This window comes from Heptranchias perlo, chromosome 20 (genome assembly GCF_035084215.1).
Source record: "Heptranchias perlo isolate sHepPer1 chromosome 20, sHepPer1.hap1, whole genome shotgun sequence".
Lineage (NCBI taxonomy): Eukaryota > Metazoa > Chordata > Chondrichthyes > Hexanchiformes > Hexanchidae > Heptranchias > Heptranchias perlo.
In genome coordinates this window covers 17,949,897-17,974,859 of record NC_090344.1, presented here as the reverse complement: position 1 = coordinate 17,974,859, position 24,963 = coordinate 17,949,897, and the positions used below count along the sequence as shown (strand labels likewise).

Below are 24,963 nucleotides of genomic sequence, written 5' to 3'. Positions count from 1 at the left end.
TGTATCATTCCGTGTCTGTGTCTGTTTAAAACTGATTTGCCGTAAATCCCAGATTATTCCGTGTCTCTGTCTGTTGAAAAGGGATGTGCCGTAAGGCCCAGATTATTCCTTTTCTGTGTCTGTTTAAAAAGCTGTGCTGTAAGTCCCGGATCATTCCGTGTGCGTTTCACCCGATTTTCTTGATACCTTTTTTTCCTTCCGAACTGAAATGACGATCCTCTCTCGAGGAGAAGGTTCACCGCCTGCATCGGGCAACTGGTAGGAAAAATAACAAAAACTGATGAGACCAAGTTCATTCTGCTGGGCTTCCATTCCAATCTCCGCACTCTATCCCCCATTCAGTCCCACCCCCCTCCCCCAGATATTATAATCTGCGATATTCATAAGGGAATGGCGAAGCCGAATATCACGATTATAATTTTCTTGTTTCGTCAACACTGAATAGCATCAATTGTAAAGATTCAGAAGGTAATCATGGAATCCTACAGCACAGAAGGAGGCCATTCGGCCGTCGTACCTGTGCTGGCTTTTTCGAAGACCTTTCCATTTCGACCCACACCCCAGATTTTTCCCCATAACCCTGCAAATTAATCCTCTTCAATATGTCCAATTGCCGTTTGAATGATCCTATGGAATCGGCTTCCACCACCCTTTCAGGAAGTGCGTTCCTGATCTTAACAAACCCTCTGTGTGAAACAATTCTCCTCAATTCCCCTCTAGTTCTTTTCCCAATTATTTTAAATCTATGACCTCTGGTTACCGACGCACTTCCCAGAGGAAACAGTTACTCCCTATTTGCTCTTTCAAAACCCCTCATTATTTTGAATATCTCTATTAGGTCTCCCGTTAACCATCTCTGCTGTAAGGAGAACAATCCCAGCTTCTCCAATCTCTCCATATAACTGAAGTCCCTCATCACTGGTGTCATCCAGGTCAACCTGCTCTGAATCCTCTTCAATGCCTTTTCATCCTTAAGTGTGGTGTCCAGAACTGTACATATCGTCCAGCTGAGGCCTAACCACTGATTTGTAAGGATTAGTATGACTTCCTTTTTTTGTATTCAATGCCCCTATTTACAAAGCAAAGTATCCCTTATGCTTTAATGCAGATCAGTGTGAAGTGATGCACTTTTGGAAGAAGAACATGGAGAGTTAGTATAATCTAAATGGAACAATTTATGCAAGAGCAGAGGAACCTGGAGGTGCATATTCACAAAACACGGCAAGTTGTTAAGGCGGTTTGCCTTAACAACTTGCCGTGTTTTGTGAATATGCACCTCCAGGTTCCTCTGCTCTTGCATAAATTGTTCCATTTAGATTATACTAACTCTCCATGTTCTTCTTCCAAAAGTGCATCACTTCACACTGATCTGCATTAAATCTGTCACGTGACTGCCCGTTTCACCATTCTGTCCATGTCCTCCTGAAATCTGTTACTATCTTCCTCACTATTTACAACTTTTTCAACTTTTGCAATATCCGCAAACTTCGAAACTGTACTCCCTATTCCCACATCCAAGTCATTTATATATAACAAGAAAAGCAATAGTCCTGGTACCGACCCCTGGGGGATCCCACTGCATGTTTCCCTCCAGTCAGAAAAACATCCGTTCACCACTACTCTCTGCCTCCTATCCCTTAGCCAATTACGTGCCCGCATTACCACTGGTCCTTTAACCCCACGTGCTTCTAGTTTTCGAATAAATCTGTTACGTATTAATTTCTAAAATGTGACCTGAGAATAGCTGTAACCCCGTTATCTTATTCTTAAGCAATGAGAATACAGATATTAAGGCCGAGTGATAGATCAGGTGCATTCCCATTACCCGGAGGTGACGGGACCTGAGGAGGGGAAGGCCCATCTGGGCCTTCAGATGTTCCGTCTCCGTTTTCCGAAAACGGAGACGGAACATCGCAAAGATCATCCCGTCGAAATACAACATTTGACTGAAGATCCGACAGCCATGTTCCATCCGGACCTAGCCGTTCAAGGAAGCCTGATAAGTCCATCAGGGGAAAACAGAGAGAGAGAGAAGAAATGCAGACAGAGGTAGAGAGAAGCACGCAAAGAAAATAATAGCATAAGTCTCCACATTCGGTGATTAAGCTGAATTTAAGGTGCAGCTTAAATTAAACCCCATATCGTGAAATCTTATAGGTAAACATTTGGCTGGATTATCTCTTTATCTCTGAGAGAAGTACTGCCTGGAAATTACAGGTCATATTTATTTGAGCATTTCGCACTATGAGTGTGAGTTGGTTTTGAACGCCCAGGTGAATTTCAAAGTCCACGCCTTGCATAATTCGCTCGTTAACCCACAGGTACCCCGCGGCTGTGAAACAGGCTGCCCAGGAGCTTTGCAGACTGTATATTCAAGACATATGTCCAACGCTACACGTGCAACCTGCAGCTGTGTGTGCATTGGCGGTTCAGTGGTGGAACCCTCGTCTGCCGGTGGGAAAACAGGGGTTTGGTTCCAGGCCAATGCAGCATCCTTTACCTTTTCATTCTGCACACATGAGATCGCCTGAATTGTGATAAATTCACGTGCCGGCTTCAATCTGTAAAACTTCTTGAAAGATTATCTTCATTTCGTCTACGTGTGTTACGTGGACAAACACTCTGCATTCTGTCCTCTGGTGCTCAAACATGCTCTGCTGGAGTTCAGTCAAGCCTGCCTTCTGCACCGCTGAAAAGTTGTGAGAAACCAATTGGTGACTTTGGATTAAAAATGGGGACACAACGGGGCTCATCCGGTTTGAACCAGTGAAACTCCCTGAGCAAAAATCAGACCCAAAGGCAACTGAGACGTTCAGCGAGGGTAAAATTCCACTCCCATATACCCGATCCGCCATCCTTTCAGAGCGCTATGTCCATCCAATCTCGCTTCTTGTACCATGTACGATGCAGAGCAATATCAGGTTCTACACCAATTATTACATATCAACAATATTAGTCTCTCTTTATCAAATTTGTTTTGAATGTACGACTTGTATTATCAAGTAACACTTTACAGAATGAATTACTCTGAAACGACATTGTCGTCTGTCCCTGTATCGTCACAATACACACTCGGCCACAAGTCAACTTTACTCAAATTGCTGCTTTCATTCACTATGAGAGCGAAGAGACGGAAGTGGACATTTGCAGTTAGTAGATGTACCAGCATTGGTGGTTCAGTGGTAGAATTCTCGCTTCCCACGCGAGGGACTCGGGTTCGATTCTCGGCCAATACAGGATCGTTTTGCATTCTGCACCAACGAGCAACTTGGGAACGAGAGTCGGCCATTTTGCCCCTCGAGACTGTTCCGCAATTGAATGAGATTATGGCTGATCTGTGACCTCCCTCCATAAAACCGCCTGAGCATCATATACCTCAATTCCTTTGGTTCACAAAAACCTATCAATCTCAGTTTTAATATTAACAATTAAGCTCGCATCAACTGCTGTTTGCGAAAGAGAGTTCCAAACTTCTACCTCCCTTTGCTTGTGGAAGTGTTTCCCAACTTCACTCCTGAAAGTCCTGACTCGAATGTCTATGCTATGTCCCCTCGTCTCAGGCACCCAACGAGCAGAAATAGTTTCTCTCTTTTTCCCTTAATATCTTGAAAACTTCGATAAAATCAGTCCTTAACCTACCAAATTCCAGGGTAAACAACTCTAGTTTGTGCAATCTCTCGTCAGAATTTAACCCTTGGAGTCCAGGTATCATTGTAGTAAATCTACACTGCACTCCCTCCACAGTCAATATATCCTCCCTCAGGTGCGTTGCCCAGAACTGAACACTGCACTCCAGGTGTGGTCAAACCAGAGCTTTGAATAGCTGTAGCATAATGTCTATTCTCTAGTATTCTATTCCTCTAAATATAAAGGCCAGCATTACATTAACCTTTTTGATTATTTTCTGCACCTGTACCTGACATTCTAATGACTATGTAGCTGGACCCCTGAGTCCCTTTGGACCTCCACAGTTTCGAGCATTTCATCATTTAGAAAGTCTTCTGAAATATCCTCCTCAGGTCCAAAGTGGATGACCTCACACTGGACTAAATTGAAATCCATTTGTCACAGTTTTGCCCATTCATTTATTCTATTAATGTCTCTCTGTAATATTGTTCATCCATCTGCACTGCCTACAATGTTGCCCATCTTGGTGTTATGGGCTAATTTGGATATGTGGCTTTCTATCCTGTCATCTAATATCAATGAGGCCGCCTGAAGGTAAATTCACATCGAGCTTCAATCTCCTCATCAGCTTGAGACATTTATTTCCTTCACATGTGTTTCGCCTTAGAAAGTTCCGCACTCTCTCCTCTGGATCTTAAAAATGCTCGAGATATAATTCAATTCGACAGCAACACTGAAAAGTTATCAGAAGCCAATTGGTGACTTTTCATAAAAAGCCTTGCGGTTGTCAGGGTCGTCGTGGATTTGAACCCGGGACCAGTCGTCTCATTAATCAGTTAAGTCCCCAAAGTGAGAATCATACCCCGAGAACAACAAACCACTGGTGCTGACATCGTGCAGCCAGTATAAATGTCCGCTGCCTCCCACAGCCGATCAGCCATCGTTCAGACCACTTCTGTCCATCCCATCTCTTTTTCTATTCTGGTGTACAGCAATATCAACTTGTATACTAATTATTTCCAGTCACCAATATTAGTCTCCCTTTACCAAATGGTTTTGACTGTGCGACCTGTATGATCAAATAAGACGTTTCAGAACTAGTTGCTCTGAAACTACCTTGCTCGGGAGGATTCTGAGAGGTGTAGATGAACACAGGGACCTTGGAGTGCATGTCCACAGATCCCTGAATGTAGATGGACAGGTAGATAAGGTGGTTAAAAGGCATACAGGATACTTTCTTAATTAGCCGAGGCATAGACTGTAATAGCAGTGAGATTATGCTTGAACTGTACATAACATTAGTTAGGCCACAACATGAGTACTGCGTGCAGTTGTGGTCATCACATTACAGGAAAGATGTGATTGCACTGGAGACTCGTGACTCCCCAAAGCCTTTCTAACATCTACAAGGCATAAGTCAGGAGTGTGATGGAATAATCTCCACTTGCCTGGATGAGTGCAGCTCCAACAACACTCAAGAGGCTCGACACAACCCAGGAAAAATCAGCCCAATTGATTGGCACATCATCCACCACCTTAAACATTCACTCCCTCCACCACCAGCGCACCGTGGCTGCAGTGTGTACCATCCACAAGATGCACCTCCCAAACCCGCGACCTCTACCATCTGGAAGGATAAGGGCAGAAGGCACATATGAACACCGCAACCTGCACTGCCCCCTCCAAGTCACACACCATCGTTACTTGGAAATATATCGCCGTTCCTTCATCGTCACTGGGTCAAAATCCTGGAACTCCCGACATTGCAGCACCGTGGGAGAACGTTCACCACACGGACTGCAGCGGTTCAAGAAGACGGATCACCTCCATCTTCTCAAGGGCAATTCGGATTGGGCAATAAGTGCTGGCCTTTCCACCGACGCTGACATTACATGAATGATTAAAAAAATGTTAGGATTTCCTTCAGTCTGAAACAGAATGTTGCTGGTTGATTAATGGCGATTAGAACGAGTATTCGTCTTTTTTACAGAGTTTAATGAGTTTTGCGAAATTAATACAATAAACTATTTTGTAAAACTTAATTCCCTGAACGGGAATCTGACCCGGCTCTCGCACTGAGAGCATTTGTAGACGGCAGCTATCATCTGAGTTATGCCAATATGCATTTACACAGTGAACTTTTCGTCGTGCAGTAATTATCACGCACGCCGAACACACTCAATAACTCCGGTTCGAAACCGAGCGGAAACATTTTGAAAACGTTATCCACCAACAATTAGTGAATATAAATGAAGCAAGAATTCACTCTGTGGTTAAATATGAAAAAAACGCAACACCTCATCGAAGCTCTGTACAGTTCTACACAAACTCAAGCATGACAGAGATACCGAAAGTGTCTCTTCCTCACTCCCGTTCCCTGCCCTAACGGTGCAGAAAGCCCCTCTCAAAGCTGCACATTGCGACTGTTTTCAGTTGATTTGTGAGAGATCATTAAAGAATCCTGCAGCGCTGCCTCGGTTAATAACTGCAGTTCTGAACAGCACTCCATCCATCAGTTTTTCGATTTCGATGTTCCCCAGCTCCCGGATTGAGTGAAGCCACCACAGCAACAACATTCAGGCCGCCTGTCCGGCCCCGCTCTCTCCAATCACACGTTGCTGGCGGAAAGCAGCGAATGCCGCCGAAGAAAGCGCATTTCTGTCCATCCCTGGGAAACAGGATACCACCGAAGCTTTGACAGCACATCGCAGGCATCGTCTGTCCCGCAGTTGTTGCTCCGCTGCAAAGACAGAACTTGCCAGCTGTTTCAAAATTTACAGCCTGAACCAGACTTTGAACCTTCAGATCATTATCCGTTTTTAAAGTCCGATGTTCTTCCGATTGAGCTACCGGACTCGCGATTAGAAATGTTTCCATTATGCAGATTCCTGTGCTCGGAATTACCCCTCGTTGACGTCGAACCATGATGAGGATCCCTTTTTGAAAATTCTCAGTGACGTGTTGAGGGGATTCCTTGTTTCTGTTGAACATGATGTAAGAAACGTGGAGAGCGAACTCGTGAGTTTACAATTCTGTTTGTTTGTGCCAAATGTCTTGTCAATCGTTAGCACCAATTAAAATAACACTTTACCCAGTGGCTCAAAAGCTAAACTTGTCCCACACGGGAGTTGGAAATAACCTCTCGACCTTTCAGCGTATTAACATCTGTAAACTGAATAGTTTCACCCGTTACACAGTGACACCAGGCAGCAGATTTCCCTTCCAAATTTTCCTCACACGAAACTTCCAATCGACGAATATCCACTCAACGAAAAGAAGAATTGTATGTTTGGCTCTTTAGATTTAAGGACATCGTGTCGGCCGCTTTGCTTTATCAGCTGTCGCTAATCGCCCCCTCTTCCCTTATAAACAAGTAAACTCGCACCTGCTATTGCAAGACGGTCGGCCAGAGGAACTCAAGTACCCACAAGTGCCGACATCGGAACACTAAGAAGTAGATGCGTTATGGAACATGCCAGTTGCACCTTGAACTCCGGTCAAAATGCTCGGATTGGAAGGTTCGACTCGAATTCATAACCTGGGTATTTCTAGAACCCTCGAATTACCGCAGGCTGACCGATTGCACCACAACCTTATACACCCAGAAACGCTACTCACTGTGATATCTAATTTGATGTTAGCGACAAACGTGGCGATACGGCTTCCGAAACCTTCACCTACGTTATTTATACATATAGTCAAAAGCTAATGCCCCAGCACTGATCACATCCTGCCAATTTGAGTACATACCTTATTATTCTGGCTCTCTGTCTCCCACCTTCTAACCAACTCCGAACCCATTTCATTAGGTTGCCTTAAATTCTACGCACTCTCATTGTTGTTCACAGCTTCTTATATGGTACCTTATCGAATGCATCTGGAAGTGAATATTATACAACACCCAAGGAAACTCCATTATCTACCACGTTAGATACACCTTTAAAAAGTTCAACTAGTTTTGTTAGACTTGACTTACCCTTTACAAATCCATGCTGGCTCTCGCTGATGACTTCATATTTATCCAAGTGTTCAGTCATTATTTCCCTAATAACAGATACTGGTAACTCCCCCACAACAGACTTCAGACTAATGGGTCTTTAATTTCTAACTTTATCTCTCCTACCCATCCTAAATAATGGAGTGAGAGTGACAATGTTTCAATCAAAGGAGCAATTCCTGAATCAAGAGACTTTTGAACGATCATGACTAAAACATGTACCATTTCCTCGCCTATTCCTCTTAGTCCCCTGGGATGGTAACCATCAGGTCCTGGAGATTTGTCTATCTTTCGTCTCATTATTATCTCCATTACCATTATTTTACTTATTCGAATCCCCTTGATTTATTTTCAGTTTTCCTCGTGTCTCTGGTATGTTAGCCTCATCCATTTCTGTGAAGACCGATGAAAAGTAAATATTTAGCAACTCTGGCATTTCCTGATTTTCAATTACAATATCACCTCCATCTGTCTTTAAGGGGCCCACATTACTCTTAGTCACCCTTCTTTCTCTTAATATACGTGAAAAAACCTTGATTGTTGTCAATATTTTCCCTCACAGGTTTATCTCCTTTTCCCTTTTTGGACCTCTTACGATTTTTTAGTTTCGGCACCATGATAAACAACACTTCGCTGTAAAGTTTGGGTCAATAGTTGTCCAATGTCAGAGCGAGAATTGTCTGAACCCCTAATTTATTTAATGTAACAAATACAAGCACACATAATCATCCGTATATCAACGCACTGAGGGATACACAAAGTTGAACACAGAGAGAAATGCAGGCGAAATTGGGATGCACAGGTGAACGGACAAGCGAAATAGACAAAGATAAAACGGTCTGAACCCCAAACAGACAGTAACGTGTCACTGATAGATATTAGTGAGAGGAGGTGGGCGAACAATGGTATCAAGTGGCGCTGTGGCTTAGTTGGTTAAAGCATCTGTCTTGTAAATAGGAGATCCTGGGTTCAACTCCCAGCAGTGCCTTCTGTAATTTATTATTTGCACCTAATTTGTGGAATTAAACGACAAAATAAGAGTGTGGAATTTGTATTTGTTCAAGCTTCAGGAGGAAACGGATAACAGAATGACTGATCAAAAACGCCCTTTCATTGTACAGACAGACCTCTCATAGAATGTGTCCGTAACACGTTAATTTATTTGTTTTTGGGCTCGTTGGGGTTGTGGCATAATTCACGATTTGAGGTTTAAACCCAGAAGTGGTCCTAATTTTGACCGAGACTTGTGATCTTGACCTGCGGTGCAAACTTTTGCAAACAGAAAATAGAAAGTCCCCAAATCATTCCACCTGAATCCCCAGGCCCGGATGAAATATATCCCAGGCTGTTAATAGAAGCAAGAAAGGAAATAACGGATGCTCTGACCATCATTTTCCAATCCTCCCTGGTTACAGGTGTGATGCCGGAGGATTGGAGGACTGATAAAGATGTACCGTTGTTTAAAAAGGGAGAAAGGGAAAGATCGAGTAATTACTGGCCAGTCAGCCTAACCTCGGTCAGGCTGAAGGTATTCCATTAAATCTACACTGTACTTCCTCCACAGCCAATACTGGGAGGAGGGGACTCTTGACTGACAAGCCTCAGCTACATCAGGAGAGGGAAACTGACCCTCGGTCTCTAATATTCCTGGGATGTGCTACTTTTGAACAAAAAGGTGAGTGTCTCTATACCTTTAAACTCGCTGTCTCACTGCACATGTATTGAAAGTGTATCGTAGGACGGTGTGTGAAAGTCTCTATACCTTTAAACTCGCTGTCTCACTGCACAGGTATTGAAAGTGTATCGTAGGACTGTGTGTGAGTGTCTCTATACCTTGAAACTCGCTGTCTCACTGCACATGTATTGAAAGTGTATCGTAGGACGGTGTGTGAGTGTCTCTATACCTTGAAACTCGCTGTCTCACTGCACAGGTATTGAAAGTGTATTGTAGGACGGTGTGAGTGTCTCTATACCTTGAAACTCGCTGTCTCACTGCACAGGTATTGAAAGTGTATTGTAGGACGGTGTGTGAGTGTCTCTATACCTTGAAACTCGCTGTCTCACTGCACAGGTATTGAAAGTGTATTGTAGGACGGTGTGAGTGTCTCTATACCTTGAAACTCGCTGTCTCACTGCACAGGTATTGAAAGTGTATTGTAGGACGGTGTGTGAGTGTCTCTATACCTTTAAACTCGCTGTCTCACTGCACATGTATTGAAAGTGTATCGTAGGACTGTGTGTGAATGTCTCTATACCTTGAAACTCGCTGTCTCACTGCACATGTATTGAAAGTGTATCGTAGGACGGTGTGTGAGTGTCTCTATACCTTTAAACTCGCTGTCTCACTGCACAGGTATTGAAAGTGTATCGTAGGACGGTGTGTGAGTGTCTCTATACCTTTAAACTCGCTGTCTCACTGCACAGGTATTGAAAGTGTATTGTAGGACGGTGTGAGTGTCTTTATACCTTTAAATTCTCTGTTTCACTGCACAGCATTGACAGTGTATTGTAGGATGTTGTGAATGGGACGAGGGTCAGTGGGGCGAAGTGCAGCCGATTGGGAGCAGCGCCCGTTTGCCGGGTGAGTATTGCACGGTTGTCTTTCTCTCTCCCGTCTTTCTTTCTTTCTTTCTTTCTTTCATCGCCTTCTATCCCATCCTTTCTTTCACTCTCTTTTCATTCCTCTTAATTCGTTCTTTTTCTTTCTGCCTCCAGCACCTTTGTCTGTATCCTGTCTTTGTTCTCTCATGTGTCTCTGCTGAAAGATCCAAAATTCAGACCCGCCGCTTCTTCCAGATTTTTTTCCTTCCACAATCATGGTCCATTTCATTGAGACTTTACTGCGGCCTTACCGACTCTAACATTCACTTTCACATTCTTATGTCTTTAAGTTTGCTCCACATCGACCGCTGTTACTCGGGGGCACATGTCCCGTTCGCACCAATGTTCATTTGTGCCTTGAAACATTCCCACCTGCGACACTGCTCCAGAGACAAGCACGAAGAAAGCAGGGCTGGCAATCGGAAGGACAGCGGCATACTTTTCCGTGAAATTTCCATGGGGTATCTTGTGACACGAGGGATGTTAACTGAAGAACTGGGTTTTGTTTCCATGGTCGTTGGAGCTTTTCCCCGAGCAGTTGATGTGTGGGAGAGACGGGCGGCGCTGCATCGCTGCGAATGACGGCTGAAATGTGCACTTTTGGCAATCTGGGCGGTGCAGGAAGATCGGAAATGTTCCACTTGATTTTAACAGGTCTGTGGAAATGTCCGATTGAAAAGGAATGAGGAGAAATGCATAGAGCGGCAGTGGCGAAAAAGTGTCGATTACAGGAGGTTGGCCGTGAGCGAAAGGTCCTTTGAATGTCCGGCGCGGAGGGGATTTTGTTCAGAAACGGCAGACTTTAAAGCGCGTGGGGAAAGTGAAGTGCGAGCTTTGTCCTTGGGTCAAATTGGGTGTTTTCAGGAAAACAGCCATTCTGAAATCATAAAAATGAAACCAGAAAATGCTGAAAACACTCAGCAGGTCAGGCAGAACCTGTGGAGAAAGAGCCAGAGGTAACGTTTCAGCTCTATGACATCTTTCAGCCGCAACGAATCGATTGCCATGTGGGACAGTGGCTTAGTTTTCGAAAATGTTAGATTTGATCTCTGAATTACAAGGTTCGAATTCCACCGCTGTAAGAATTTGCTGGCGCTGTTCAGTTTGGTCTCTTCACCAAAAATCCTTCTTTTCTAAGAAGTGCCTTTCCGCATTGCTGGCGAACATCTGTTTGCTCAAATCAGCAAAGTCAAATTAGCACCTAAACTGTTTCTTGCACGGAGGTGTTGGGACTGTAAGGTGTGATCTCGGTGAATTATCAATCAAAGTGCACAATGGTCCCCTGGTAAACCGAGTATCTCTAGTGGTCAGCATAAGATAAAAAATAAGTACAATAATTATGAATTTCTTCTTTCCCTCACACTAGGACTTATTATCAGGGAATGTACATGACCAGGTCGATTGACGTCACGCTCCGGTCGTTTTGCATCGCCTCCTACAAATAGAATAGAAGCATAGAAATGTTACAGCACGGAAAGAGGCCATTCGGCACATTGAGTCCGTGCCGGCTCTCTGCAAGAGCAATTCAGCAAGACCCACTCCCCCGCCCTTTCACTGTAGCCCTGTATTTTTTTCCTTTCAAATACTTATCCAGTTCCCTTTTGAAGGCCATGATTGAATCTGCCACCAACAACCCCTCGGACGGTGCATTCCACATCATAACCACTCGCTGTGTAAAAAAAAGTTTTTCCTTCAACTTTGGTTCTTTTGCCAAAGACCTGAGATCTATGTGCTCTGGTCCTTGACCCTTCCGCCAACGGGATCAGTTTCTCTCTATCTACACTCTTCATGATTTTGAATACTTCTATCAAATCTCCTCGCAACCTTCTCTGTTCGAAGGAGAACAACCTCAGCTTCTCCAATCTATCCATGTAACGAAAGACCCTCATCCCTGGAATCTTTCCAGTAAATTTCTTCTGTGGGAGATTACCATTACCATCGCCGAATCCCCCCGAGTAACATCCTGAGGATCACCATTGACCAGAAACTTAACTGGGCCAGCCACATCGACACTGTGGCTGGAAGAGCAGGTCAGAGGCTGGATGTTCTGCGGTGAGTGACTGACCTCGTGACTCTCCAAAGCTGTTCTACGATCTGCAAGGCGCAAGTCAGGAGTGTGATGTAATACTCATGTGATGGTCATCGACCTGAAACTTTAACTCTGTTTCTATATCTAAAGATTCTGCCTGACCTGCTGAGGACATCCACATTTCCTGTTTTTATTTCAGATTGGCAACATAACCAGTATTTTCATTTTGAATAAAAGGGATTTCGCAGGTTGCCTCATGTGGCGAGGTGGCCGAGAGGTTAAGGCTCTGCACGCGTGGGTTCGAATCCCACACTCGTCGTTATTGTGTTTTAAGTCTTCTTTCCCTCATTCAGTATGTCCAGCAGGTCTGGTTAAAGTCCCATCCTTCTCGAAACGGCGGGCAGAGGTTTTTGCGTTGTTTGCTGAAATCAGCAAAAGTTCCTTCCACGAACGTGTTGAAATGAGAATGGTCGCGAAGTATCAAAGAGAAAAGCGGAGTCATTGTAAAAGGAGCAAATCTTATGGTCAACGTAAGAAAAACTTATGTTCCATAATGATGATTTATGTCCGGATCATTCCGTGCCTGTGTCTGTTTAAAAGGGATGTGCTGTCAGTCCCGGATCATTCCGTGTCTGTGTCAGTTGAAATGGGAATTGCTGTCAGTCTCGGATCATTCCGTGTCTGTGTCACCCGATTTTCTTGATACCTTTTTCCTTCTGAACTGAAATGACGATCCTCTCTCGAGAAGAAGGTTCACCGCCTGCTTCGGGCAACTGGTAGGAAAAATAACAAAAACTGATGAGACCAAGTTCATTCTGATGAGCTTCCATTCCAATCTCCGCACTCTATCCCCCATTCAGTCCCACCCCGCCTGGACATTATAATCTGCGATATTCATAAGGGAATAGAAAAGCTGAATTTCACGGTTAAAATTCCCCTCAACTCTCGTTCTTTTGCCAATTATTTTAAATCTATGACCTCTGGTTACTGACCCACTTGCCAGAGGAAGCAATTCCTACCTACTTGATCTTTCAAAACCCCTCGTTACTTTGAATACATCCATTAGATTCACTCCTTAACCTTCTCTGCTGTAAGTGGAATAATTCCAGCTTCTCCAATCTCTCCACATAACTGAAGTTCCTCAACCCTGGTATTATCCAGGTCAACCTGCTCTGAATCCTCTTCAATGCCTTTTCATTCTAAAGTGTGGTGCCCAGAACCGTACAATATATTCCAGCTGAGCCGAACCAATGATTTGTAATGGTTTAGTATGACTTCCTTGTTTCTATATTCAATGTCCTATTTACAAAGCGAAGTACCCCATTCGCTTGCTTAACCGCCTTATCAACTTGCCCTGTTTTGTGAATATGCACCCCAGGTCCCTCTGCTCTTGCAACCAGCCATAAATTGTTCTTCTTCCAAAAGTGCATCACTTCAAACCGATCTGCGTTAAATCTGTCACGTGACTTCCCGTTTCACTAGTCTGTCCATGTCCTCCTGAAATCTGCTACTATCTTCCTCACTATTTGCTACGTTGCCAAGTTTTGTATCATCCGCAAACTTCGAAATCGTACTCCCTATTCCCACATCCAAGTCATTTATAAAAACAAGAAAAGCAATAGTCCTAATACCGACCCCTGGGGGATCACACTGCATATTTCTCTCCAGTCAGAAAAACATCCGTTCACCACTGCTCTCTGCCTCCTTCCCTTTAGCCAATTATGTGCCCAGGTTATCACCTGCCATTTAATCCCACGTTTCCGAATAAGTCTGTTATGTGTTAATTTCTAAAATCTGTCCTGAGACTAGCTGTCGCCCCGTAATTTTATTCTTAAGCAATGAGAATACAGATATTAAGACGAGTGATAGATCGGGTTCATTTCCTTTACCGGGAGGTGACGGGACCCGAGGAGGGGAATTTCCATCTGGGTTTATATTTTCCGAAAGCGGAGACGAAAAATAGCAAAGCTCATCCCGTCGAAATAAAGCAACTGGACTGAAGATCCGACAGCCTTGTCCCATCCTGGGTTTCCAGACCTGGCCGTTCAAGGAAGCCTGATAAGTCCATCAGGGGAAATAGAGAGAAAGAAGAAACACAGACAGAGATAGAGAGATGCATGCAAAGAAAAATAGTATAAATCTCCAAATTCTGTGATTGAGCAGAATTTAAAGTACAGGTTAAAATAAATTCAGTCTCATGTCGTGAAATCTTTTAGGTGAACAATGGGCTGGATTATCCTTTATGCTCTGAGGGAGTAAACACTGCCTGGTAACTACAGCTCTTATTTATTTGACCATTTCACAGTGGCGATGTGAGGTGGTTTCAAGCCCCCATTGAATTACACGGCTATGTTTGACCCACTCCTTACGTAACCCACAGGAACTGCATGGCAGTGGAGCAGACTGCGTAGGGTTATCACGGGAACTCTGCCAGACTGCATGTTCTGGACATGTACCCAACGCTACACGTGCAGCCTGCAGTTGTGTGTGCATTAGTATTTCAGTGTTAGTATCTTCGCCTGCCGGTGGGAAATCAGGGATTTGGTTCCAGTCCAATTCAGCATCCTTTACCTTTTGTATTCTGTACCCGTGAGATCGCCTGAGTTGGGATAAATTAATTTGCCGGCTTCAGTCAGTACAACTTCTAGAAAACTTGTCTTCATTTCGTCTCAGTGTGTTGCGTGGACAATCCCTCTGCATTCTGTCCTCTGCCGCTCAAACATTCTCTGATGGAGATAAGTCAAAACCGCTGAAAAGCTGTGAGAAGCCAATTGGTGATTTTTGACCAAAAATGGGGACACCACGGGGCTGATCCGGCACTTGAACCAGTGAAACTCCCTGAGCGAGAATCAGACCCAAAGACCAACTGGCAACAGAGCCGTGCAGCCACTGTAAAATTTCGCTGCCTTGAAGCCGATCCACCATCCTTTCAGAACGCTCTGTCCCTCCAATCTCGCTTTCTTGTACGATGTACGATGTAGAGCAACATCAGGTTGTACACGAATTATTTCACATCGACAATATTAGCCTCTCTTTATCAAATTCGTTTTGAATGTACGACTTGTATTTTCAAGTAACAATTTACAGAACGAATTGCTCCGAAACGACATTGTCATCTGTCTCGGCATCGTCACAGTTTACACTCCACCATAAGTATACTTCACTCAAATTGATGCTTCCATTCACTATGAGGGCGAAGAGACATAAATGTGGGTACATTAGCTCCGAATTTATCAGCTGAGTTCCACCTTTACTTGTCCAACCGCCTCAATCTTTTTATTCTTTCCCCTTCTCTGCTGGTTTTGCAGTTTAGATCAGAATTACATCGGGGACAACACAGAGAGACAAGAGTCAGAGACAGGGGGAGATAGAGAGATGCACGAAAAGAAAATAAAGAGTATAAATGTCAGGTCTTGTAAACTAGCAGAATTTAAGTTACAGATTGGGAGAGATTCCTTCTCGGGTCTTGAAATCTTTCAAGAGAAGTTTGGGCACCCAATCAAAAGCACCGGCCACGCTGAAATATCTGTCATGCTGAGCGAGAAATAAATGCGGTCAACTAACTCCAATTTTTCTATTTCAGCATTGAAGAGATCTTTAAACAGTGACGCTGCGAGCAGAATTCAAATCGAGGGAGAAAAACACCATTGGAATTTTGAGACCAACGCTTCAATCACTCGGCCATCCCAACAGCAAACGGCATGTTCGTTCAGAGATCATTTCAAATGGAAACAATCAAGGCATCCTTTATGAGCATTGGTGGTTCAGGGGTAGAATTCTCGCCTGCTACGCTGGAGACCCGGGTTCGATTCCCGGCCAATGCAGCAAGTTTTTGCATTCTGGACCATGCGGAACTGAGGAACAGGAGTGGGTCATTTGGGCACCTCGAGCCTGTTTCACAATTCAATGAGATCATGGCTGATCTGTGACGTGACTCCATATATGGGCCTTAGCCGCATATCTCTTAATACCTTTGGTGAACAAAATAATTTCAATCTCAGCTTTAAAATCAACAATTGAGCTCGCATCAACTGCCGCTTGCGAAAAAGATTTTCAAACTTCCACCTCCTTTTGCTGATAGAAGTATTTCCTAACTTCAATCCTGAAAGTCCTGACTCTCATGTTTCGGCCGTGTCCCCCCATCCTGGACTCCCCAACCAGCGGAAATGGTTTCTCTCCATCAACCCCATCAGTTCTCATTAATATCTTGAAAACTTCGATCAAATCAGCCCTTAATCTACTAAATTTCGGGGAATATAGCCCCAGTTTGTATAATCTCTCCTCGTAATTTAACCCTTGGAGTCCAGGTATCATTCTAGTAAATCTACGCTGCACTCCATTCACGGCCAATGTATCCTTCCTAAGATGCGGTGCTAGAACTGAACACAGTACTCCAGGTGTGGTCTAACAAGAGGTTTGTATAGCTGTAGCATAATGTCTATCCCCTTGTCGTCTAGTCCTCTAGATATAAAGGCCAGCATTCCATTAGCCTTTTCGATTATTTTCTGTACCTGTCCATGATATTTAATGATCTATGTACATGGACCCTATGTCCTTTTGGAACTCCACAGTTTCGAGTTTTTCTCTATTTAGAAGGTATTCTGATCGATCCTTTTTAGGTCCAAAGTGGATGACCTCACACTTGCGTCAATTCAAATCCATTTGCCACAGTTTTGCCCATTCATTTATTATATTACTGTCTCTCTGTAATTTTATGCCTCAATCTACTCTGCTTCCAATGCTGCCCATCTTGTTGTCATCAGCAAACTTGGATATGTGGCTCTCTATCCCGTCATCCAATATCAGTGAGAACGTCTGAATTGAGATAAATTCACAGTCAGCTTCAATCTCCTCATCATCTTGAAACATTTTATTTACTTCCCGTGTGTTGCGCCTTGGAAACTTCCGAACTCTGTCCTCTGGAGCTCAAACATCCTCTGGATGTAATTCAATTCTACCAACAGCAACACTGGAAAGATATCAGAAGCCAATTGGAGACTTTTCACTAAAAGCAGCGAGACAGCAGGGCTCGTCCGCGATTTGAACCCAGGATCTCTCGCATATCAATCAATAAAACCCCCGAAGCGAGAATCATATCCCGAGACCAACGAGCCGCTCTCACTGTGCAGCCAGTGTAAACGTTCACTGCCTCCGACAACTGCTCGGCCATCCTGTCAGACCTCTTCTGTCCATCCAATCTCGTTTTCTATTCCGGTGTGCAGCAATATCAAGTTGTACACTAACTATTTCCAGTCACCAATATTAGTCTCCCTTTACCAAATTGGTTTTGACTTACGACATGTATTATCAAGTGAGACGTTCCAGAATTAGTTGCTCTGAAACAACATTGCTTGAGAGGATACTGAGAGGTGGAGACGAACAGCGGGACCTTGGAGTGCATGTCCACAGATCACTGAAGGTAGCAGGACAGGTAGATAAGGTGGTTAAGAAGACATTCGGGATACTTTCCTTTATTAGCCTAGGCATAAGATATAATAGCAGGGAGGTTATGTTACAACTACATAAAACACTAGTAAGGCCACAGCTCGAGTACTGCATACAGTTCTGGTCACCACATTACAGGAAAGATGTGATTGCTCCAGAGAGGGTACAGAGGAGATTTACGACGACGTTGCCAGGAGTTGAGAATTTTAGCTATGATGAAAGATTGGATAGGCTGGGGTTGTTTTCTTTGGAACCAAGGACATTTAGACTCTTATTGTCCAAGTATCATGCGGCCTCCTTGTTCTTGCAACCAAAATGCTCCACTTAACCCTCATCTGCATTTAGATTCATTTGCTAATTATACACCCATTTTGCAAGTTTATTAATGTTTTCTTGTAATTGGTCGCAAGCTTCATCAATATTATCTATACCCCACCCACCCATAGCCCCCCGCCCCGCTAATCTGGTGTCATCCGTAAATTTTAAAATTGTACTTCCGATTCCCGAGTCCAAATTATTTACGTAAATTATGAACAATGTCCCAGAACCGACCCTTGTGGAACACCTCATTCCACCTTATACAGTCTGAGTAGCGACCCTTAACCCCTGCTATCTGTTATAGAGCAGTGATCAAGAGCAACTTCTTTACGTAGAGAGTTGTGAGACTGTGAAATTCACTTCCACGGTTAGTGTTTGGGGCACAAAGTACTGTAATGACAAGTGGTCCTCATGTTTTTATCCAAGACAGGCCTCAGCCCAGTCATTTACTCCAAATGTTGATGCAATGGTTCAAGCTAAGAGGTGCCAGGTATCTGGAGCAGCAGTAGCAGTAAATTAAATCTAAGTGCAAGTAAGCACCAATATAGTTCATCTTCATCTAGTTCTAGTTTACAACTTTTGTTGAATGTGGCCCAGGCCAAGTGCCAGGATATCGGATCAGGCCCACCATAGAAAATGAGTTTCGCACCCCTGAGATAGACAATGTGAACCGGATTACCCTCATCCACTAATCCGGTAACTTCTTCAAAAAACTCAAGCAAGTTTGTGTGACACGACCTTCTTTCCCGGAAGCCGTGTTGAGTATCTCGAATGGCTCCTTCTTTTTCCCCGTGATCATAAACAGCATCTCTTAGGATCCCTTCAAGCATCTTCCGTCGGATCGAGGTCACACTGATGGGCCTGTCATTCCCCGGCTCTGATTTGTCCCCGTTAATGAAAATGGGAACTACGTGAGCTACCTTCCAATCTCAGGGGACAATCCCTGACTCTATTGAGCTATTGATGATACAGGCAAGGGGCTCACAGAGCACCCGTCCCATCTCTTTAAACACCCGGGGGTGAATATCATTTGAACCTGGAGCACAAACCATTTTGAGATTTCATATTTTATCCAAGATCACATCCCTTTCTATTTTAAAATTTATGATGCGATTGTCGACAGCACATCCCACAGCTGGAATCTGAGCAACATCCACAGGAGTGTAGGCTGATGAGAAATAGTCATTTAACAGCTCTGCCATAGCCTGGGAATCAGCCCTGAACTGCCTTTCAGTGGCCCTAAACCATCTTTCATGGTCTTCTGACTCCTGCCGCAGCTGGAAAAGCTTTTACTATTATTACAATTGTGCACCAAATTCTTTTCAAAGATCTCTTAGCTTCTCTAATGGCTGCTTTTGTCTCCCTTGATTGTGGGTGATATTTGTCCCAATTCTCCTGTAAACTGAATTCATCCTGATCAAACCTGGGTTAAATGTAAGACAGTTCGGGGAGTCAGGAATCATTCACCGCTAGACCCACACTGAGAGGTAAAACCCCAGACGGTTCCTTAGTAAGGATTCCTCTGGTTCCTCGGCATATATTTGTCAAGATACCGAAATCGAGCTTTCTCACAGTCCACTCCTGGAGGCCCCACTCCCTGAGCCTGCAACCTTCAGCAGGGTCAGTGGTGGAGGTCCGCAGCGGGGGTGATCCCAGAGTAACTGTCGGGATCGCCCCCACCCCGTGAATGGTCAGGGTCGTGTATCTTTCATTATCCTGGTGTCGAACACAAAGACATCAATAAAACAGGGAGTTCTGGAAACACACTGCAGGTCCTTCTTTGCCGACAGATCAAATGCCTGTTGTATAATTGTACCAGCAGTTAACAGGCTCCTATGAATTAACTCTTCTGCTATTTTATTGCACGCTTTAACCCACTGATTTTAAATGGGTTTATTTTCGCCTGCCTTAATTGGTGGACTCAGGACTGTCACACAAACAATTTAAATCTTCATAGAATAAATACCAGTTATTTTTAGACTGGAGACTTAAACCTGCCGTTTCACTTCCAGTCACGAATCGATCACAGTTTTACACCAATCTCTGATTTGACAGCACTTTTCCAGCATTCACCATTGTCCTTCTTGACTCCATTGGAAAGGACCCTTCTGTTCCGTGCCTAGGAGATCGGAACCATGAAAGAGAGCGGCTGGGACACATTTCTTACACGCAAGATAAACCCGCACGGCGACTTTACTGTCAGTGAAGAGAGATGAGAAAGACCAAAGTGCCGTTTGCCCCTCTCAGTGTGGCCCTGAAGGACTGTGTCCAGGCTGAAGTTCTGTTCTCACCGGACGATCCTCCCCCCAGATTGTCCTTTCTGGGATCCAGCCAGGTGATGCTAAACACTCAGGTGGGAAAGACCAAAATCAACAATAAAGTGTTTAAAACAAAGCTAATTTATTTAATAGATATCCAGAATATTAAACTCCAGCCCAGTTATAGGGGTTATTGACATCAGCAGAAACAAACCCCAACTGTCAGAATGAACATGGTTCAGTCCTGGATGGGATTAACAGCAGAATCCAACCCCTGCAGTCATATGTGAACTCGCTGGTGTCTCAGCACGTGTGATGACTGAGTGAATCCCTTCCCACACACAGAGCAGGTGAACAGTCTCTCCCCAGTGTGAGTGCGTTGGTGTTTCAGCAGATCATTTGTGCTTTTAAAGCCCTTCTCACAGTCAGAACATTTAAAAAGTCTCTCCCCAGTGTGAGTACGTTGGTGTGTCAGCAGATTCCTTTTGATTTTATATCTCTTCTCACAGTCAGAACATTTAAAAGGTTTCTCATCAGTGTGAACTCGCTGGTGTGTCAGCAGGTTGGATGACTGAGTGAATCTCTTCCCACACACAGAGCAGGAGAACGGCCTCTCCCCAGTGTGAACTCGCTGGTGTATCAGCAGGGTGGATGACTGAGTGAATCTCTTCTTACACACGGAACAGGAGAATGGCCTCTCCCCAGTGTGAACTCGCTGGTGTTTCAGCAGGTTGGATGACTGAGTGAATCTCTTCTTACACACGGAACAGGAGAATGGCCTCTCCCCAGTGTGAATTCGCTGGTGTCTCAGCAGGGTGGATGAACGAGTAAATCTCTTCTTACACACAGAGCAGATGAACGGCCTCTCCCCAGTGTCACTGTGCTGATGGCTCAGAAGTATATTGCTGCTTTTAAAGCTCTTCCCACAGTCAGAGCATGTAAAAGGTCTCTCATCAGAGTGAACTCGTTGGTGTGTCAGCAGGTGGGATGACTCAGTGAATCCCTTCTGACACACGGAGCAGGTGAACGGCCTCTCCCCAGTGTGACTGCGTCGATGAATTTCCAGCTGTGACGGGTAATTGAATCCCTTCCCACAGTCCCCACATTTCCACGGTTTCTCCGTGGTCCGGGTGTCCTTGTGTCTCTCCAGGTTGGACGATCAGTTGAAGCCTCGTCCACACACAGAACACGTGTACGGTGTCTCCCTGCTTTGAATGGTGCAATGTTTTTTCAGGCTTTGGAACTGGTTAAAGCTCTTTCCACAGTCAGTGCACTGGAACACTCTCACTCGGGTGTGTGTGTCTCGGTGCTTTTCCACTCACAATGATGTTTCAAATCTTTTCCCAAAAACAGAAAAGACAAACATTTCTCCTTCCACATTCAAAGGCCAATGATATTCAGGTCCTGATTAATCGAGTGACTCTGTCAGATCTTGACGTGGTCTTTGGTTTGAGTTTCCTGTCTGCAAATCCACCCCTTCAAATACCCTGTAAAAGGGATTTACAAAAGTTATCACTGTAAGTACAGGAAACAAATTGAGAACAGACAATTCTAGTTTCTATGGAACATTCTTTCCTCTCTTTTTCCTCAAAGCTATAAATCCCCATCCCACACACTCTCCCTCCTCCCTGTGCTGAAATCCAAACCCATCGCATCATCTTTCAGTGGTGCTAAACCATGAGTGAAAGGGTGAGAGAGTGAGCGTGAGAGAGTGAGCGTGAGAGAGTGAGCGTGAGAGAGTGAGCGTGAGTACAGCAGTGGGCTCGGTGTGGAGAATGAAGTGGGGCAGGTGGATCAAGTTTCAGTGGGGCAGCAGTGATCATAATCTCATTGGGTTTAGAACAGTTATGGAAAAGGACAAGGGACAGTCAAATGTGAAAATTCGTAACTGGAGGAGGGCTAATTCCAGTGAGTTAAAAAGGGATCTTGTCCAGGTGGATTGGAATCAAAAATTGACAACAAAACAGTAATTGAACAATGGGAGGCCTTGAAGGAGGAGTTGGTTTGAGTACAGAGCAGAAAGATTCCAACGAGGAGGAAAGGAACGGCCTCCAAAGCTCGAGATCCTTGGATGACTCAAGGTGCAGAGATCATTATTATTCACTCATTTACAGACGCTCCCTGACCGATCAACATTTCTCCTTCATTTACAGACACTCCCTGACCGATCACTATTTCTCCTTCATTTTTAGACGCTCCCTGACCGATCACAATTTCTCCTTCATTTACAGACGCTCCTTGACCGATCACCATTTCTCCTTCATTTACGGACGCTCCCTGACCCACCATCATTTCTCCTTCATTTATAGACACTCCCTGACGGATCAGCATTTCTCCTTCATTTACAGACGCTCCCTGACCGATCACTATTTCTCCTTCATTTAGACACTCCCTGACCGATCACCATTTCTCCTTCATTTACGGACGCTCCCTGACCGATCACCATTTCTCCTTCATTTACGGACGCTCCCTGACCGATCACCATTTCTCCTTCATTTACAGACGCTCCCTGAGAATTCCCAGTTTACACCGCGCATGCGCGGGGCCGCGGCCTTTAGTTCAGAGTTGGTCCGGAGCGAAACGGGAGAAACCGGAAACCGGCGGGTAGTGAGGGGGGATAATGTTCACTGTTTTATATTCGGGTCTGGGGCCGCACTCGGGGTTTGTGAAGCCTGAGCCTGGGCCTGAGCCCGGACCCGGGCCCCGGGGTTTATTGATCCTCTTGCTCCGATCCTCTCACCTGCACCGAACGCGCTCCTCCCGCAGCCTCGACTGACCGCGCATGCTCAGGACACACTGCCTTATCATGAGTTACTAATGCGCCTGCGCACTGTGCTCCTCTGATTCAGATAGGGCACAATCTGTACCGCGCTGCATGCTGGGTGGTACAGCCGCCATTGCTTATCTTAATATCTGTACGAAAAGCAAAAACATTTGAAGCAGGGAGAGCGCGTTTGGGTCAAGGATAATGAAATAAACTGAAAGCCAAGCCCTTCGTGCCATTTAAACCGGCACAAACACACGGCATAGAAGCCCCCCCCCCCCCCCCACACACACTTTGGTGAACTCCAGAAAATATTTTATTCGGTAACTTGTATTAATTTCGTTTTATTCATTGTTGCAACTGACGGGTTCAATTAATGTTTATTTTCCAACTGCACCTCAGAACCGTCAGTTTCTCCATTAATCCCGCCATGGTGATTAACGAGATATCCGGACCAAAAGGAGCAACCGGAATTTATCGGAATTTCCTTTAACGAGTGGGGTGCCGCAGCGATCATTGCTGGGGCCTCAACTTTTTACAGTATATAATAATGGCTTCGATGAAGGAACAGAGTGTCTTGTGGCCAAATTTGTTGATGATACAAAGATAGGTGGAAAAGCAAGTTGCGATAAGGACTCAAAGTGACTGTAAAGAGATATTGACAGGTTAAGCGGATGAGCAAAAATTTGGTAGATGGAATATAATGTGGGAAAATATGAAGTCATGCACTTTGGGAGGAAAACCAAAAAAAGCAAAATATTATTTGAATGGAGAAATACTACAAAGTGCTGCGGTACAGAGGAATCTGGGTGTCCTCGTACATGAAACATAAAAAGTCAACATGCAAGTGCAGCAGGTAATCCGGAAGGCAAATGGAATATTGTCCTTTATTTCGAGGGGGTTGGAGTGTTAAAGCAGGGAAGACATGCTACAACTGTACAGGGTGCTGGTGAGACCACATCTGGAGTACTGCGTACAGTTCTGGTGACCTTATTTAAGGAAGGGCATACTTGCATTGGAGGCAGTTCAGAGAAGGTTCACTCGGTTGATTCCGGGTATGGAAGGGCTGTCTTATGAGGAAAGATTGAACAGGTTGGGTCTGTACTCATTGGAATTTAGAAGAATGAGAGGAGATCTTATTGAAACATACAAGATTCTGAGGGGACTCGACAGGATAGATACTGAGAGGTTGTTACCCCTCATGGGGAAATCTAAAACTAGGAGGCATAGTCTCAGAATAAGTGGTCGCCCGTTTAAGACGGAAATGAGGAGGAATTTCTTCTCCCAGAGGGTTGTGAATCTTTGGAATTCTTTACCCCAAAAAGCTGTGGAGGCTGAGTCATTGAATACATTCAAGGCTGAGTTCGACAAATTTTTGATTCGCAAGAGAGTCAAAGGATATGGGGAAAGGGCGGGTAAGTGGAGTTGAGGTAAACATCAGATCAGCCGTGATCTCATTAAATGGCGGAGTAGGCTTGAGGGGCCGAATGGCCTACTCCTGATCCTATCCCTTATGATCTTATGGTCTTATGGTAAATTGGCTGGAGGGATGAGAGAACAGTTGGTCCTCCAACCAATCGGAGTGTGTGAGGGGCGTGAGTTGCGGCACCGAATGGGCGGGTCTGAGCCCAGATGACCCCATTGTCTGAAGCATCATTTAAAAAAAATAATTTATCTTAAGCTCCAGGAGCAAACTCGACCTTTCTGTTGTCGCTTGAAACAGATGAAACCAGATGAGGTGGAGCAAACATTTCAACATTTGTTGGATAAACACATTAATTAAGAATAGCCAACATGGATTATTTGAGATAACTCGAGTCTACCGTTAAAGGGAATGTATTGGGTGTTGTGTAGATGGATTGTGAAAAGGTGTTTGATAAGATGTCGGACAGGAGGCTTGTTGATAAAATTAATACTCACGGTA

General features: G+C 44.5%; 3 non-coding genes across 3 annotated transcripts; all 3 read left to right on the top strand.

Moving 5' to 3' along the window:
* The first annotated feature begins 3,165 nt into the window (after nt 1–3,165).
* Nucleotides 3,166–3,236, top strand: trnag-ccc (transfer RNA glycine (anticodon CCC)). The gene has a single exon. It is a non-coding gene; the product is annotated as a tRNA-Gly (tRNA).
* A 5,302-nt stretch (nt 3,237–8,538) lies between these two features.
* trnat-ugu (transfer RNA threonine (anticodon UGU)) lies at nt 8,539–8,612 on the top strand. Its single transcript has one exon. It is a non-coding gene; the product is annotated as a tRNA-Thr (tRNA).
* Nucleotides 8,613–16,007: 7,395 nt separating this feature from the next.
* Nucleotides 16,008–16,078, top strand: trnas-gcu (transfer RNA serine (anticodon GCU)). Its single transcript has one exon. It is a non-coding gene; the product is annotated as a tRNA-Ser (tRNA).
* The last annotated feature ends 8,885 nt before the right edge of the window (nt 16,079–24,963 follow it).